At 41.7% G+C, this 19,479-nt stretch overlaps 1 long non-coding RNA gene across 1 annotated transcript; it reads right to left on the reverse strand.

The window, feature by feature from the left end:
* Positions 1 to 797: 797 nt before the first annotated feature.
* Positions 798 to 5,608, reverse strand: LOC121137653. Its single transcript, XR_005874946.1, has 2 exons — positions 5,161 to 5,608; positions 798 to 1,565 (listed from the first exon to the last, which is right to left on the reverse strand). It is a non-coding gene; the product is annotated as an uncharacterized LOC121137653 (long non-coding RNA).
* Positions 5,609 to 19,479: the final 13,871 nt, after the last annotated feature.

The following is a 19,479-nucleotide window of genomic DNA, read 5'->3' on the forward strand; positions in this document are numbered from 1 at the left end:
ACCAGCTTGGGCTACATAGTGAAAATATATCAGAAAAAACAGTATATAAATGCATATGTATACATACATATTAAAATTGTTCTCAACGCTTTTATTTTGTGAGTGTATATGTGTGAGAGTGCACACACACACACACACACACACACTCACCAATCATCAGATGAATGTGGAGGTCTGAGGATACCTTGCTGGAGACAGTTCTCCCTTTCCACCACACACTGGCCTCACACATGTGTTTTAAATAATTTATAAAACACCTTTTGTACAAAATATCCAGCAGTTTTTGTATAGAACAAAAACATAATAAGTAGATATTAGAAGAACGAGCTGCCAGCTTCTGCATGCTTTATCTCCCCCCCCCCCCACACACACACTCTCTGTCCACTCTTTTGTTTTCCATGACACTTTATGGCTTCTATTCTACTATCCTCTATGAAGAATCCATTGTTCACCTGTGCCTACCCTCTTGAGAGTATGAATGGGCAGAGCTTGGCTTTAATAAAGGTCTGACCCAATAAATACTTTCTGAATGAATAATGGGTCATAGCTACCTGCTCTTTAGGACTCACAGTGCAACAGGCTCTTTCTTTGGTCACATCTGTCTCATGAGGTATAGAGAGACTTCCCATCTCCACAGAGTATATTAGAAAATTAAGGCCCAGCAGGGTGAATAGCAACTAGAAGTGAGTGAGCCAGGAGTTTACCCAGGCAGTTTATTACACAGCCTGGGTCCCTGCTCTAATAAAATATATAATGCATATGTAATATATAGCTATAATGCATAATGTGTAACAATATGGTGTATAATGGTTTATTATAAAATAATAGACAATAACATAACATGCAATAATATACAATCATATTATACAAGATAACAATTATGGACAAATACTCAAATTTGCACCTTTGTGTACAAATGTAAACCACATATTTCTTTTTTTAGGCCATGCAGGAGTTAATATGTTCCCTGTTCCCATCACTGGATAGACCGGGTTAAGGAAGTCATTCAGATCTTTGAAGTGACAGGCCACCGCTTATGGAGCTCAGTCTGGATCTGTTGGCTCAGCCATTATTACACAGGTAGAGTGCAGGATGTAAGCGCAGACAAGCATGATCGATTCACTTCTCCAGCAGCATGACCCAGTCTACACAGTAGAAGCATTGATGATGCTGTTCTAGTGCATAGGCACTGCCCTAGGCACGCTTCTCATGAGACTGTGCTCTCCAGTCAGGACTGTGGAGATGGTGACATACCCTGGCTCTCAGGTTTCTCATCCGTAACTGGGATAGATAAGTGTCTCCCCATTCACTGGGCTACTGTAGGAAGAAGTAAGCAGAAACATGCAATAACTGAGCACAGTAGCTATTATGTGTTGGGGTTTAATGAGTAGGAGGTTGGAGAGACACTTCAGTTATTAAGAACAAATACTGATCTTCTAGATGTCAAAGTCTGGTTCCCAACACCTGTGTCAGGCAGTTCCCAACTGCCTGTAACTCCTTCTCCAGAGAACTGTCCTTTTCTGGTCTCCATGGGTACCTGCACTCATGTACACAGCCACACAGACCTATGCACAAAAACATAATTTAAAATAAATTATAATCACTTAAGATACTGATTCCAAGGGAATAAATATTCCCAGGGTAACATGGGAAACAATATCCCAAGTATAACAGAAATCAAAAGAGTTAATACTGCTGAACTGTGAGCAGCTGAAAAATGGTAAGTTTTATTTATTATTTTTAATGTCAAATTTTTATTTAAATTAGAAACAATTTTATTTTACATATCAATCCCAATACCCTCTCCCTCCTATCCTTCCATGCCTCCCACTGACCCCCAAATCCCATCCTCCATCCACTTCCCAGGGAGGATAATGCCTTCCATGGGGGATCATCAAAGTCTGTCACATCATTTGGGGCAGGGCCTAGGCCCTCCCTGTGTATCTAAGCTGAGAAAGTATCCCTCCATGGGGGAATGGGCTCCCAAAGTCCATTGAGGCACTAGGAATAAATACTGGTTCCACCATCAGAGGCCTCATAAACTTCCCATGCCTCCTGTCACCCACGTTCAGGGGGCCTGATTTGGTTCTATGCTGGTTCCCCAGCCATCTGGCTGAGGTCCATGAGATGCCATTTGCTCAGGTCAGCTGTTTGTGTGGGTTTCCCCAGCATGGTCTTGACTCCTTTGCTCATCACTCCTCCCTCTCTACAATTGGATTCCAGGAGTTCGGCTCAGTGCTTAACTGTGGATCTCTGCTTCTGCTTCCATTAGCTACTGGATGAGGGCTATAGGATGGCATTTAAAATAGTCATCAACCTCTTTATAAATGAGGGGCATTTAAGGTAACCTCTCCACTATTGCTTAGATTCTTAGTTGGGGTCATCCTTGTGGATCTCTGGACATTTCCCTAGTAACAGATTTCTGTTTAAACCAATAATGGCTCCCTCTATTAAGGTATCTCTTTTCTTGCTCTATTCTTTTCTCGACTTAATCTCAAGATCCAGCAATTCCACTCTTAGGCATATACCCAAAGGATGCATATTCATTAACCAAGGACATCTGTTCAACTATGTTCATAGCAGCATTATTTGTAATAGCAAGAACCTGGAAGCAACCTAGATGCCTATCAACCAAAGAATGAATAAAGAAAATGTGGTACATTAACACATTGGAATATTACTCAGCAGAAAAAAAAAGAAATCTTGAAATTCACAAGCAAATGGATGGAACTAGAAGAAACCATCCTGAGTGAGGTAATCCAGTCACAGAAAGACAAGCATGGTATGTACTCACTCGCATATGGATATTGGACATAGAGCAAAGGAAAATGGTTTTATGTTATACGTATTTTACCAGGATAAAAATGTCTGGCAGTTTCAAAGAAGTAGGCAGAAAACATAAGAGAAGATATATATGCTTGTACACACACACACACAGAGAGAGAGAGAGAGAGAGAGAGAGAGAGAGAGAGAGAGAGAGAGAGAGAGAGAGAGAGAGGTGGGGGAGACTTGCATGTGAGTACTTTTGTGAAACTCAGTACCATGTGCAGCAATACAACAAGTGTGCACTGACTGCATAAAAGAAAATGGAAAAAGTGCAGCCAAAGACAAATTTAAAATTCATTCCACAACGGAAGGTCTTTCTATTGCTGTGGAAATTCCTACATGTCTTACGAAGATGTATGTTGTTTGCTGTTTTAAATTTGAAATCACTGAGACTGGTAAGATGACTCAGTAGATAAAGATGCCTGATACCAGGTCAGTGACCTGAGTTCCAACTCCCAGAACTAAACTGTGTATAAGACCTGCTCATGGCCATGACAGGTAAATAAATGAATGTAAAAGTTAAATCAAACCTGTTGAAAATTTTAATGAAAGTATTTCTATTTTATATTTCTATTTGAATGGTAAAAATGATGACATCTCCCAGTTATTGCTCTGTGTAGAGGCAGAGGTTCAACGCATAGTCCAAAATGAGCTTACTACTGAATGGTCACTATGTCCATGTGCCACCATGCCCAGATAACCACACTTTATCAAGAATCATCCTTACTGTCTTTACTTTTCCAAGAGCTCAAAGAGGCTCTCAAAACAGTTTGTATTGTATTTTAAACAGTTGACAGTAAAAGCATAAAGTCTCATCATATGTTCTTTGCAACTGAGGGGTGCTATTCTACATTCTAGGAACAAACATGGGATTGGAACCTTTGATTCCTGAGACCTTTGCTGACGGTCTGTTGTGCCTAGCTCAGTGGGTTTGGAAGATGATAGCTGGTCAGGAGCCCTGGCAAGGCAATGTCCAGGTGAGTTCTAGCCTTTGGCTATAGGTGTCTTGTTTCACATCCATCCCTGATCTGCTTTACCTTATCTACTCTGAGCTGTGTCACTCAGAGTGGCAGTTGTCATTCTGAGAACTCCGGGAGCTGAAGTTGACCCACAAGTTCTGAGAGCACTGTCTTTGCACCTGGGATATAGTGAGACCTAAGAGAGCTTCCAACTCTCTGGAGGTCAAGATCAAGAGACTATGATAAAAGAGCATAGGAAGCAGATGGTGTGTTGGCCTTGTATCATATGGGAAGCTCTGCCCATGTCTAAGAGTATTGAAGACCTTAGACAGAAGAGGGGGAATCAGAGGTACTCACGACTGACAGGTACGCAGCAATACACTGGCCATTTGCTGAACTTTTGAGTTTAGTGTTAGTACTCAGGCATCTGCACTAGCCTGTCCTTGGGTTCTAACAGGATACACCCTCAGCTGCAGCCTCTAAAAGCACCACCTGTGCATATCCACTATGATCCCTTGCCCACCTCCCATTCCTCTCTTTCTTTCTCTCCCTCTCTCTGTTCCTCTCTCATTCTCCCCCTCTCCCTCTCTTTCCTCTCTACTATCTCCTGCTGCTCTGTCTCTGAAGGTCAGTCTCCCCTCTTCCCTTTCGTATGATCCTTTACCCTAATATAAAATCCCTCTGCTTGAACCCTTTTGCATGACATCTTTCTTGTGCATGCTGCTTTTCTAAAATTACAACATTCAGGAGTATAAGGTGACCAATGATCTAGAATGTTGATTCACTGGACTTTGTGATTGGAGCCACGAAACTGGGAGGGTTTACCTAAGGAATTACATGTCTGTATTTAAAAGAAAGTCAGCAACTTGAGAGAGGCTCCGTGGGTAAAATGATTGCCAGGAAAGCACAAGGACCCAACAGCCAAACCCCAGTACCCACACAAAAGGCCAGGAACACAACTGTAATCCCAATGATAGGGAGACTGAGACAGACAGATCCCTGGTACTTAGTGGTCAGATAGTCTAGCCAAATTGGAGCCCTGGGCAAGTGAAAGACATTGTCTCAAAAATTAAGGTTGGAAGCCAGTGAGATGGTTCTGTAGATAAATGTTCCCAAGCTGAGTCTTAGAACACACATGGTAAAAGAAAAAACGGATTCCCACAAGTTATCCTCTTACACACACACACACACACACACACACACACACACACACACTTGCACTCCTGACTTGTACCAACACTTACATACACTATTTAATTAATTGCTACCTACATCCTGACTCCCACAGCCCTGATTTTGTAGTTTTCCTGCAGGCTGGACTCTACCTCATCTGTGTCCATTCTTCTTTCATCTGATCCTGGCAAAGGCCCCTTACCTTTGAATGCCAGATTTCAGAACAACCATCTGTCCAGTTGCCATTTATATTGCCATCTCTTGCAACTGCTTAATTTTGATGGTGTTATCAGCAACATGTGTGACACTCCATCTGCCTCTTGTCTTCACCATTCTCACAGTCAGTTCCCTTCATCCAGAGCCAGGCTAGCCACAACTATCTGGCTTCCACCAGACTTCACCTGCTGTTAAGAAACACTATGTGGGTCACAGTCATGGTGACACTGTTCAGAACACACCCTGCGTAGAAAATTGCATGTCAAAATTAACCGTCTTTGTATGTTTTTATAAACCCTCAGATCCTCTTCACAGTATATTCAAGGTGGTTACCTTTGACCCTGGACATTTTAATTCAAGGTTTTATGCACCCTTAAGATATACCAAGGTGGAGCCGGGCGGTGGGGCACACGCCTTTAATCCCAGCACTTGGGAGGCAGAGGCAGGCGGATCTCTGTGAGTTCGAGGCTGGGCTGGACCGGCAGCCTCGAAAACAATACAGAGAAACCGTCTCATAAAAACCAAAAAAAAAAAAAAACAAAAAGATATACCAAGGTGGTGCCAGAGAGGTGGCTTGGTGGTTAAGAGCACTAACCCAAACAACCTGGGTTCGAATGTTCGATTCTTAGCATCCATTTGGAGGTTTATTACCACCCTTGACTTCAATCCCAGGAGCTCTAATGCTCTTTTCTGGCCTCATAGGTATGGCATGCACATAGTTCACAGACATATGCAGGCAAAACACACACACACACACACACACACTACAATGTAAGAGTGTATGAGTCCGAATACAGGTAAGATGAAACCTAAAATTTTATTTCAAAAAAAAAAAAGAAAAACAAGTAGGAAGTTCTAAGCTATTGCTATCTTAGAGTAGTTTCAGCTGGAATGAGAAATTCCAGTGTTTCTCCTTTGGAGAAATTGTTTTGATTTGTGTTTTTCCCTCAGCATACTACTGCTTACTGCAGTAACAGTAATTCTCATCCTGAGGTTTCACACAAGGAAGCAGAGACTCCAATGGGATGGTAGTTTGCACAGATCCTGAAGAGCATGCAACATGTAGCTATTTCTGATAATGTACCTTTTTAAATGTAGCTGTCTTGTGGGTGCATCTGATCATCTGATCGGTTAAAAGGGTGATGTGTCTCTGTATTAAAGACACAGAGTGACATTTCCAATCAGATGAACCCTCCATAAATACCCAGTTCTAACTGGTAGAGTTTTTACACCTTCACTGATGCTAAGGTGTGGTTTCCTGAGTAAATTAAAAAAAAAACAAAAACAAAATCTAACTGCCTCTTAGAATTGCTGGGAGGGAACAGAACATAAAAGAAAGATGTATTGCAGAGGATCGCAAAGCTATGCAACTTCCACATTTTTCTTTGATGCACAGGACAGGGCCCCAGTAGGAAGCCCTCTGGGAAGTAATTTACAGCGGGTGAAACTGGGGTTCAGAGAAGTTAATTGAACTTGCCCCGAGTCACACTGCAGATTTGTGATGGGAATGGGATTTGAACCCAGAGCCACTGAGTTATGATGTTCACCCTGGGAGAGTCTGAGTTATACAGAAATACTGGGTGTGTTTTATTGTTCAAGCATCAGACAACTTGGCTGCAGAAGTTGAATTCTACTGGGCCACATCCCACAGTACCTGGATGTACTGCGTTCTAACTGCTGGCTGGCCAGGAGTCAGTCTTCTGTTCGATGGAAAAGAAAGCTATTTCAAGTACCACTAAATGTTTCTAATTTAAGCTCTATTAAATTTGGGGTCTCTAGTAATTATCCTGAAAGCCTGGGTGGAGATTTTTGTCTTATTTTTGCTGCCTTTGAAGAAAAAAAAATCATGAGCAACAAAAACAATAGCATCAATTAGAGGCATACTTAAATATGACCTCAGTAGGTTTAGTGACATGCACCTGTAGTCACAAAGCTTTGAATGATAAGGCAGGAGGACCTTAAATTCCAGGCCAGCTTGGGATACAAAGCAAAACCAAACAATGACTGTGTTTGTTTTAAGGGTGTTGGCAGGAGAGATAACATGACATTTCACCAGCTCCATCCTTATGATAAGCATATAGATGGCCCAGCTGACGGATAAGGAAAGAATCAAGGAAGTGATTATCTTTGGCAGGACCAAGTCCAATGCCACAAGTTCCAAACTCTGTTCATGCTGACTTGTAGTTCTCCCTGGACTTCTGAGTGGCCTGGATCTCTATGACAGTCTGATGAAGTGAGAGACATCCACACACCTAAAATGTCGCCATACTGTTCAGTGTTCATCATCAGCTTGACAGAATCCAGAATGACCTGGGTGGTGGGCTTTGGGGCATACCTGTGCAACATCATCATTTTTTACACAAGCAAGGAAAAATGTATTTATTTTTCCTTTTTCAAATAAACACAGATACAAGTATGTTGGTTTGATATTAAGACTTTGGTGGCATATATATTCCATCAGTTTCACTGCTTCATGAAGAAGCAAACTACTTTGGAAAGTTACTCCCTTCATAAGATTGTTAAAAAAGAAATTTTATGGATGCAACAACAACAATCTGATGTCTAGCTTCAAACAAGCAAGAAAGCAAGCAAGGAATCCATCCACAGGTTGATGGAGGCTACAAGCTACTTCTGTTCAGAGTCTTTTCAGAGATAAAGGCTCATGGGAACATTTGGGATGGAAGCAGAAGAAATGTTAGACATATTTGATGCCATCAGATCCATTCCAGGCGGGCCACAGATGCGGATGCCTATTTTTCTTTACCACTGAACTTTCTCTCTGCACATGGCAGGCTTGACTGCTTGCTGACATTCTTTCTGTGCTTACAAATGTTTCTACTCCTTGAGACATCTGGTAGACCACTGGACAGTTGGAAAGGGAAGGTTGGATCCCAGTGCAATTCACCTTGGACCCATGAGAAGGTCACAGCTTCTACTTTCAAACTGCAAAGCCTACATCCAATTCTGTGTGCAACATCATCTTGATGATGCTAATGAAATGATAAGTTCTATCCCTAGAAAATAAGGAACTGTTCCCAGGGAGCCTTGATTGTTTAAGTAGAGAGAAGGAGCTGAGCAGAAGCAAGCATTCTTTTCTCATTGTGGATACACTGTAACCAGGTGCCTCAAGTTCCTGCTCCTTTGACTTCCCTGTCATGAATGACTGTACCTTCAGCTCTGTGCCAACAACCCTTTCTCCTTTAAGCTGATTGTTTTTCACAGCATGAGGAAAAGTAACCAAGATGGCTGCTTAGGATTTCCAGCAGCTCTTTCCAGTGAGAACTCCTTCCTGCCCACGTGTCTTTTTATACAATAAACTCTTCCCATCTTTTGACAACAACAGGTCATCCAACTGAAGCTGTTTTGCTGACCATATGCATTTTAGAGAACTTCAGATCAGAAAATAGCATACACTTCTATTTACAAACATTTAGATGAATGCTGTCTTTTAATAAATTCCTTCTGAGCTGATATTAGTAGAATTATATTCACATATGTGGTTGAGTGTGCCCTTAATGACAACCAACAGTTGATCCAATTGATTGGTCCTTGAATTGAACCAATGGGAGACTGGATACCCCAGCAGCACTCTAGCTAGACAGGGCAATGAGCAAGGCTAGATCACAGGAAGCAACATGGGCTATCAACCAGAGGAGGAAGAAGATGGTGCTCTATGTTAGAACTAAGAGAAATGAAAACATAAGCAATGCTGACCCCATCTTCACTTAATAGTTTTATTGTGTGTGTGTACCTGAATGCTTGTACATGTGTGTAAGCCAGAGGTTGATAACAGGTGTTATTATCTATGGTGATATATTGTTTATGATCTAATAAAGCCACTGAAGATCAGAATGCAAAGCCAGTCACAGTCATAGAAGCTGGGCAGTGGTGGCACACACCTTTAATCCTAGGACTCAGGAGACAGAGGCAGATGGATCTCTGTAAGTTCAAGGCCACCCTGGGATATATAAGAGTGATCAGTCTAAAAGTGAATGCAGAGCTCATACCTTTAATCCCAGCAATAGGAAGGCATGTAAGATAGGAGCAGGGCATTCAGCATTCAGTCTCAGGACACTAGCAACTAGTCTTCAGCCATGTTGAGGTCAGGACTGCCCCAGGCTGAGGTAGAGGTAAGAGGTCTTTAGTGTCTTGGCTGCTTTTCTTTTCTGATTTTTCAGTGACTTTTTATTAGATCATAAACAATATATCACTACAATTATCAAACATACTAAATGTGATATGATATAATGTAATATAATAGTAACTATATCATATTGCTCTTTGATACAGGATCTCCTACTGAACCAATTTGTCTATACTGGCTGGCCAGTAAGCTCCAGGGATCTACCTGTCTTCCCCTTTCTAGTTCTAGGAGTGCAGACATGTGCCGTGCCATCATACCAAGCTCTTTTTCATGGATCTCAGGGATCCAAACTCAGGTCTTCATGCTTGCCCATCATGAATTTTATTGACTGAACTATACTTAGTTACATACTTTGGAAGTGATTTTTCAATTTTAAAGCATGTGTTAAGGAGCTGTAGCTTAGTTGATAGAGTGCCTCCCTAGTAGCATCCAGGAAGCCCTGAGTTTGATATCAGCATTGCATAAACTAGGCTTGTTGGTACATGCCTATAACCCCACCACAGGGAAGATAGAGACAGGAGGATCAGAAGTTCAAGGTCACACTCAGCTATGGAGAGTTCCAAGCCAACTTGGCATAAATGATACCCTGTATCAGAGGCCGACATACAAACATGTATATGTGTGTGTGTGCACACACACAGACACGCACACACAGAGAGACAGAGAGACAGAGAGAAACAGAGAGACAGAGAATAAAATTGTGTTAAGTTACTATTTATCTTGATCATAATATTTTGGGCCAATATCTAAAATTTAAGAACTAACACACAAGTCCCTTACTTACCTTATCCCTAATCCCAGCACTGGATTGTGGCAAGCGGACTGTTCATTAAAATGGAATATTTAAGTACTTCTGACATCTCCCCTAAGAAATTATATTATCTGGCAACATGAAATTGCCATCTTAATGTGGAAACACATAATGTGTTCTTCTGGCTAGCAGGTTCCTCCAATGTGAGTGGGGAACGGTGTTCGCTTGTTCTCTGCAGCTCTTCCACTCCGTATATGGGTCAACTACTGAGCTTCTGTTGGCCTATGAGTTGAGCCTTGTGCCGTGAGAGCAAGTGTAAGACTAGCTGTGCTGGTGAGTCTCCACTGCTGACTTCACACATCTAGAATCACCTGTGAAGAGAGTCTAGATGGCGTTAGCCTGAGGGCATGTCAGTTGTGGGTTGTGTTGCTTTATAATTACTGTGGGACAACCCAGTCTACTCTGGGAAGCACCATTCCCTAGACTGGGCCCTGAATTGTTTGAGAGCAAAGAAAGCAAACAGAGCTAGCTAGCAAGGATCTGTGCATTTATTCTCTCTCTGTTCTTAACTATGGATATGACTCTTCACATCCCTGCCTCTGCTTCACCAAAATTATGGATAGCAATTTAGAATTATAAGCCACATAAACTCTCTCCTTTGTTGCTTTTTGTTGAGTATTTTATCATACCAACAGAGTGAAACTTGAATATTGTCCATGCTGTTAACATTTCATAGGTGCATGGAATTTGATGAAGTTTGTGCAGCAGCCACCCCCACCCCAGTTCTACTAAATTCACTGTAATAGCCTGTCTTCCTTATTTTGTGCCTTTTTTTCAAAATGCCAGATTAATTTCTCAAAGGTTAATCACATGGCGCTTATTTTAATTATGCCTTTCTAGTCACGACAAATGACAGTGTTTGACTTCTTGTAGCCTTCCTTTGTATTGTGTGACCAATGAGATTATTAATAAATGCCTTTTCATTATGTGTCCAGGCTGTAGGTGCCCACGGGGTATGGGGCAACCTCCTGTATTTTATTCTGGGTGCAGTGTCAGCAGGGCCTTGCGGATTTGCTAATGAGCTAAATCCGGTTAGTGCCACACGCCCTGGATGGCCCGAGATCTTTTAAATATATCATTGCTCACAGAGACTCAGCTGGACTCAGGCCGAGAGAGATTAACTTCTCATCCCAATTAGCAAAGAGTCCGACTGTTGCATGTGGCCTGCTTCTATAGCCCCAAACCCAGGACACGCTGACTGACAACATGAGCCACTAGCCAGCTGACGACAAACCCCAGCTTAGAAAATGATGGCCTCAAGAAAGGATTTCTCTTATTATCATTATTTGTTTTGTGTATGCCTCGGAGGCCACCATCTCCGTTAATAGGGTGGGCAGTTGGAGGAGGCAGGGCCTGTACTGTTTCCCATGTGGGCGATAACTGTGCTAGAGAAATCCATTGAGTTCTTCCTAGAATGATAGAAGGCAAAGAACCAGAGGAGTGGAGCTCTGAAAGTAAACCTGAAACACTTGAGCAGATTCCTGCACTTCAAAGCATTGCGTGTCGATGGGATTTTCATTTCAGTGTTGAGACATGATTCACCGGACTAGGCTCAAATATTAAATATAATTTATTTTGGGGAGAAGTCAAGTACACAAGAAGCAGATGGCCGCCACAGGTTCCTGCTCTAAAGATCCGCTAAGGCTGCTCCCTGACCTAACTGGACGAAAGAGAGAGCCACCACCTGCCCAGACGCAGACTAAACTCACTCTCCCTCACATTCTCACCTGTGACCACACCCTTTTGGTTACAGGTGTGGGCGGGGTGGATATCTCACTACAATTCCCCTTTTAGTCTAAAGAAAAGATTTAGGCTACAAAACTATATACAAAGATAGCAGTTATCAAGTATGCTCTAGAAGAAAAAGTAAGAACAAACACACTTAAGACACCAAACACAAGCACACAAAAGGCAAGAACTATACATCCAGTCCTAGGGTGAAGGCATAATAGAGATTACTATAGAGTTCTCCTAAGCTGGAAAGCTTAAGTCTTGTACCTAATACTTCTTTCTAGGAAGAGAGAATAATAATTGTGACAGTCTAATCCTCAACCTCAACTATACTAGGGTAGGCAGGAAGTGCAGGCAAGCAACTTCCATAGGTGCAGAGAAGACAGAAACAGCAGGCTACCTCGACAGTCACCCAAAGTCTCACAGCAGCATGGGGCAACCAGCTTTGGCTAAGACCTGGAGTATCTGATTGGCCAACACAGAAGCAGGGAGGTAGAAAGGCTCTCTAACCCGACTTGGCAAGGTTCAGCAGTCTTCTAAGTTTATCTTCTGAAAGCACAGTAGGACAGCATGTCCAAAGTCAGCAGTCAAGGTGGGGCCAGTTCTTTGCCCAACAGGCCATTAGCCAAGGAGAGAATGGACTCCAGAAGGAGTGACATTGGTGCCCAACATTTCTCTGGAATAGCTTGGTGCTGTCTGAAACAATTGTGTCTCGTGTCAATGGAGTACTAATGTTAAAACATTTAAATGCCATATTCTGCAGGTCTGTGAAGTGTTTGAAGATCAACTATCTATTGACCAATCTCATAGATAAGAAACATGGGTGTTAATAGTCTGTAATTCTTAGAAACACAGTTGTACAATGGCTGAAGTTTCCCAAAATAATTTAACTAAGACAATGACTTTAAAAATGTAACTATATACATAAATATAATTCTCAGTAACAGAAATAGAATTGAAATGTCTTGACTAGAGGTAGAACCATAAAATGCAATATGACAAGATATCCTATGTTGTATTAATATACAAAATGTATATACATCAACATAGATTTATATTTGTTGCAAACATCGTAAACAGAAAGAAGACCCTAAACAGTCTACATATAATAATCTAACAACTTAATTTTATCTATAGCCAACAGTTGCTAAAGTTGGTTCACTTGAAAATATGTTAATCTACCTATATTCCATGTTAACCATACCTTTCCCATCCATACCCTTAAACTTATCTGAAAGAGATACCAGAGTCTGAACATCACCTTCCATACCCAACCCAAAATGACTAAAACCAACCCTATGCAAGTGAATACTATCCCTTAATGCCAGCAGTAGGGAAAGGGGACGTTCTTAGGATTACTTCCTGCTGAAATGGGATGTCAGTAACTCCATGGGATCCTGTAGTAGAAAAATTAGAGCAACAATAGTCTCCAGAGGACTAGCAATAACATTTGCAGCTAGTGTCTGTGTGGCAGAAGATGCTTGACTGAAGTTCTTATCTGAAGCTTTGGCTCTAGTAAGAAGGTGCACTGTTTCAGCTAGCTGTTCTGGAGTTGTCTCAAGCCTTATAGTTCCAAACCAGTTTTAGGGTTGTGTTTATTAGTTCAGAGGCATTAAGTTGAATCAAATGGAGACTCTTAATCTCAGGGACATGGATTTGAGCACCATGTTGGGCACCAGATTTTGAGGCGCAGATAATGATTCACAGGATTAGGTTTAAATATTAAATATAATTTATTTTGGGGAGGAGTCACTTACACAAGAAGCAGATAGCCCCTGTAGTTTCCTGTTCTAAGCATATGCTCAGGCTGCTCTCTGTGACCCAACTGGACACAAGAGAGAGCCATCTGCCTGGACCCCAAACCTAAACTCACTCCCAGTCAAGTCCTCACTGTGACCACACTACATATCTCACTACATTTCAGTGTTTGGTTGTTTTAAAATAATAATCACACTGGTTTGTAATTATAGAATGTGGTGGTCTCTGTTCACTCAATGCATATTAATTTATTCAACCCTCACAAGAACTCTAGGACAGAACTAACTGTTCCAAACAAAATTGGTGGATGGTGTCTCTCCTCTTCTGTGTTTTTATCTCTGTCCCCTCTTACTGCCCTTGAGATGAATTCATGTTTCAACTATGCATATTGTGATTTCATATTTCCATGGACAGGTTTTATTCTTATGAGGAACACTTACTTTCAAATGTAGTGTGCATTTGGAGTGATTCAATGCCAAGCCCTAATAAGGCATCTACAAGGAAACATATAGGAGAATAGGAGATCTTCACAGAAATAAAGAACAAGAGATTTTACAGAAATAAAGATGAGAAGAAAAAATGTGGGTTTTTTTCTTGAATACTGTTTCTAAAACAAAGAAAACATGTACAAGATGATTGTCCTGGAAATCAAGAGTAGAAATGCATATTTTCTGTACCTCACTTAAGAGTAAAAATGATACACAAAAAATGTTCAATAGTAAAATGTGTTCCATAGTAAAGTAAATATAACCTTTTCAGATTCCTGGCCATACTCTATCAAAATCAGGGCACCCTGTCCCATCCAGAGGACTCCAGAGGTATTCCTGAACATTAATCAGTGCATACATCCTAACCACCAGCCCATCTAAACATCAATGAGGTTCACAAAAAAAGAAAGAAAAAGAAAACATTTTTTACAATAGAATATAATCTTTGCAAGCTGCAAATGAAATCCAGTTAGGGGAGTTGATAAATCTTTTTTTTTCCAAAAGCAAAAATAAGACAGGATTCTACTTTATATAAAGGCTTTCTGAAGCTCCAGTTGTACACAGAGAGAGAGAGAGAGAGAGAGAGAGAGAGAGAAGGAGCATATACACACATGTGCTTGTACTCACATGCATGCACACACATAGAAACATATAGAGAGAGGGAAGGGGAGCAAATGTACACAAACATACAGTGATCGAAATGTGTGTGCACACACACACAATGGCTTTAAAATGACTTCCCTATCTAGAGCAGCCAAAGGCAAAGCATGCCAGGGTCAAAGGTTGACTGTATTTGTAAAGTGTCCACAATGGGAAATTTCAAGAGTGTAATAGCTGCCTTACCCTTTGTGTCTACAGGCGAGGCAGAATGCCTAATGCTGGGACACTGGGCAGAGCAACCAAGGATCCACTTGAAAAGAATTATGGGAGTTGTGATGAGTATGTGTTTGCACATGTGTGAAGAGAAGAGAGGAGAGTCAAGGAATACAAACATCAGAGGTAGGTTTACAGAGAGTCCATTTCCTGAATAAGACCTGCTCATTATTTGATTCAAAAGCATCCCTTTTTCTTGCAATATGAGCTTTCCAGTTTTACCCAGTGGAGAAAAAGCCTGTCCCTCCTCTGTGCGTTGGCATCTCCTAAGCCTGCACAGCTCTCTTTAGTACTACACCCTGGGTGCCTCTTCATGCTGCTCTACCATCACCTCTATCCTGCCTATCACAGGGTCTCATGGGACTTTGGGAAGCAGTGTTGCAGGCAGGCTGGATTTTGCTCATCTGTGTTTTCCTTCACCTGGAACTATGTTGATGGCACGTGGATGCCACGTGGTCAGTAATGAGTTTAAATGAAGGAAGATTCTGGCTAACTTCTAAACATGTTTACTGCCTCTTAAAAATGGGGGGAAGCTAAGATAATTACCCCAACTGTTAGACTGGGAAATTGCATTCTCTAAGTCTTTTTTTAATTCACAGGTTAAAAAAATATCTCAAGCAAACTCATTATAACTATTTTTTTAATCTAAATATGAACAAGATGCCTGAAATAATTAACAGGAATGTGCTACATCTTTGATGTCTACAAAATAGAAAGTACAGTGTACTTGGTGGAAATGATAATATTTTGGGGTTCAGAAGGAGAGATTTGAGAGTGTGACTCAAAGTTGTGGGAGGCATGGCAACTCCAGACCTGATCTTAAAATGAGCTTACAGTCTAGAAGCTGCAAGTTGGGACTGGCCAAACAGTACCTGAGCTCCAGAATTCATGTGTGGATTCATCAAATTCACCTAGCACTCACTTAAACAAGAAACAAATACACAGATGGTCTCAGACCTCTGAGACTACAACTTATGATAATGCCTACTGGGGAGAGAGAAATGCAAATGGAAGCCTTAGGTTCTCAAGTTGTAGGCCCCAGACATTTGTATCAGCATCACATGTGGCCTTTCAGCAGCCAGTTCTTATCTAGGTTCTGCTGGGTAAGAAATGCAAGACTTGGTGGTTGTGAGGGAGTATGGACTATAGCGTATCACAGTCAGTACAGTGCTTCCTATATAAGTTAGGGAACCAAGTTGAAATCACCAGGTTCTACACAAAAAGCCAGGTACTGTGGTGCATGCCTGCAATGCCAGTTTGAGGGAGGAAGAAACAGGAACCCTGGAGTTTGTTGTCCAGCCAACCTAGTCAAATGGATAGACTGTAGGCTCAATGGGAGACACTGTCTCAAAATGTAAGGCGGAGAGAGAAAAAGACACCCATTGTTGCCCTTTGCCCTCAGCATGCATAACACACACACACACACACACACACAGATGCACACAGGAGACATTGGGACTCAGGGATTTTATCTTAACTCTCCCATGTTTTCCTGGTGTTAATGTACAATATCATGCCATACCTTTCAATGCTGCATATTAAAATACTATTACCCATGACTGCCATCCCATAACTTGAACCAAAACTCCCCCTTCATAGCATTCATCTTTTCATCTTCTTACTCTCTATCATCTCACCAAGGTCTTAGCCGAAGAGGTCACTGTCAACAGTGACAATATCCATCAACCTTCCTGAGGTTCATCAGATGTGTCTTCTTACATACTTTCTGTAAGGTCCTGGGCTAATAGAGAATATAACTTAATAGATATTAGTTTAGATGCCCCCAGGATCCTTCCTCAGAAAATATCAGATTTTCCCCTTTCAGTTGTCTCTTCAACTTGGAGTATCACTCCTACTCTGATACCTGTTTGGTTAAACTCCCTCTGAAAGAGAAAATAATGATTCACAGTTGCAATTTTTAATATTTACTTTATAGACACAAGAGTATGTGTCTATGCCTAGCAATGTTCATGTGAATATAGTGCCTGTACAAGCCAGGAGATGTTGTTAATCACCTCCTAGAAGAGGTCATCAAATACCCTAACTCTAGAGTCATAGGAAGGTGTGAGTCCCTTGATATGAGTCTTGGAAACTGAGTTTGGGTCCTCTGCAACAGTAACAAGTGTTCTTAACCACTGAGTCGTCTTTCTAGCCCTAGTAGTTACAAATTATGAGACAAGACTCCAATAGAAGAAGGCTATGTCCCAGACTCAAAGGGCTGTTTGGAGCAAAGCAGGTGCTCATTAGAAAAAGGGGAAATGTATTATTTAAATATTAAGCTAGAAGGAAGAGAACAGTTCTGGCCTGATAGGCAAGGGAGGCTGGGATTTCTGTGAACCTGACCAGAGCCGAGTTTCTGAGATCTAGCCCTGGATGGGCATCCAGTTTTCTGGGATTTTAATGGCAGGTTCTAGAGAAGAGTTAATACAACTATGGTATTGTGGGAGTGTGGGGTTAGAACTAGGAATGGGGGGAAGAGAAAGAGCAAGTAAGAGGTTTCTCTTGACCCTTGAAATAGCACAGCAAACAGCCACCTAAAGGAAAAGAGGGATGGAAATACTTTTAGTCTTAAGTGAATTTCTGACCCGCATTTATGATTCAAGCTAAATGCTTAAATGAGAAACCTCAAGACAGTTGGGCCTGGTGGTACACACCTACAACCCTAGCTTGAGGTGACAAAGTCAGGAGGACCAGGAGCTCACCCTCATCTCAACAAACAAGCAAAGAAAAGGGTAAAGTGGAAAGCAAAATCAGAAAAGCCTTAACTTGGGAGAGTCCCTTCAATCCAGAGAAAACAAACAACACAGCCTCAAACTCTATTTGAGTAGCTGAGAAGAAACCTACCAGAAAGCATGCTTTGCCTCTGGACAGATACTTGCCAGTTACAGACTTTGCTTGAATGAGCAGTTCTACTTTGCTTGGATTTGCAAAAGCAATGATGGTATTATAAATACCACCCAGAGAACAGCAACCCCATATGATTCATTTATGACATATACTTATGCACTGTGGTTGTCGACATATCTTTACTTAGACCATCTAAGGTTAGTTCTGCAACCTAAATTAAATCAGAAAAATGCATTTGTAGCCAATTCATGTATTTGTCGCACCTGCTGTGCGGCCTGCATCCGAGAATGTAGTGAGGTGGTCGGGATAGATGACACAGAGACCGGTTGGTTGCTTTAAGAAAACTTTATGCTTCCCAAGTCAGCTTTAGGAGGAGATTCCAGTCCGCTTAGGAGAGAGCTCTCAGGAGAAGTCTCCCCAAGAAAAATTGCTTCCCCTTTTAAGGACTTCTGCCATCCATCTACATACAATTCTTTCCAGACTTCTCACCCTCCTGGCTGGTGGTTTAATCTCTGGCCCCAGAATTGGGGAGACACCGCAGGGGGGACAGGAAGAGGCATCTAGCCATAGGGGGTGTGAAAGTCATGGTATCTCAGTGAGGGAGCCCTTATCTGAGCCCTATCAAGAGCTTTAAAGCACTGAATTGTTTTCAGTAAACATTACACAGCTGCCTGCTCCCAGGCCGAAGGGGAAGTGGGTTTCTGCTCAAGGTCTGGTGTCCCCACAATGTACCAGAACAACTTTATCTGCCATCATTTCTGCACTTAGATATTTACATATACCTGATCTACTTTTCAAGTCTCTCTCCTCCCCAACCATCCAATTCCCCCAAATTTATCATGGTGGCAGAACAGCCTGAATCCAGGAAATACTGCTGGACCCTGATGGGATGAAGGGAGCATCAATCTGTAGTGAACTGGAGATACTGCCTCAGTTGTGTGCATGGCAGAATAATGGGCTGCTGATCAGTTCTAATGCCTGGGGTATACAACCTAGCTTTTCTGCACCTCAACTCCGCATCTATAACATAGAATTTAACAGTGCTGCCCTACGTATCTCACAGATTAAGAGTTGTCATGGCCCTGCCATGTAGCACATAACAGATTGACTGCATGAACTCCAGGAAGGTCTTTGGCCTTTCAAATGTTCTGTTCAGTGCTGTGTGGGAGAATGCTGACTATTTGAGACATCCAGCCAATAATGCATGTAGTCTTTCAGGTCAGAGATGAAGGAGCACTGCCTTTACAGAATGTTGGAAAAGAAGAAAGCATTGAGTAATAGAGACGTGAACCCTGGTTTCAAGTCTAAGTCTAAGAAAATGCAAAATTAATGCATAAGAACTAGAAATATGTCAGCATGGGAAAGACTGTGTGTAATCACTGGCACAGACAGGATAGTTGTTTTGCTTCTGTTTATTTGGTTTTGGTTTTGAGACAAGGTTTCTCTCTGTGTAGCCCTGGCTGTACTGGAACTTACTCTGTACAGCAGGCCGGCCTCAAATTCAAAGAGATCCACCTGCCTCAGACTCCCAAGTGCTGGTATTAAAAGAGTACACTACCACCACCCAGCCATGATAGTTCTTTTTATAGGAATAATGTCCACTCCTTGCCACTCACCAGGTGATATCTATCTAATCCTAACATGTATTAATAG

The sequence above is a fragment of the Mesocricetus auratus genome, unplaced genomic scaffold (assembly GCF_017639785.1).
Source record: "Mesocricetus auratus isolate SY011 unplaced genomic scaffold, BCM_Maur_2.0 Super-Scaffold_100691, whole genome shotgun sequence".
NCBI classification, from domain to species: Eukaryota; Metazoa; Chordata; class Mammalia; order Rodentia; family Cricetidae; genus Mesocricetus; species Mesocricetus auratus.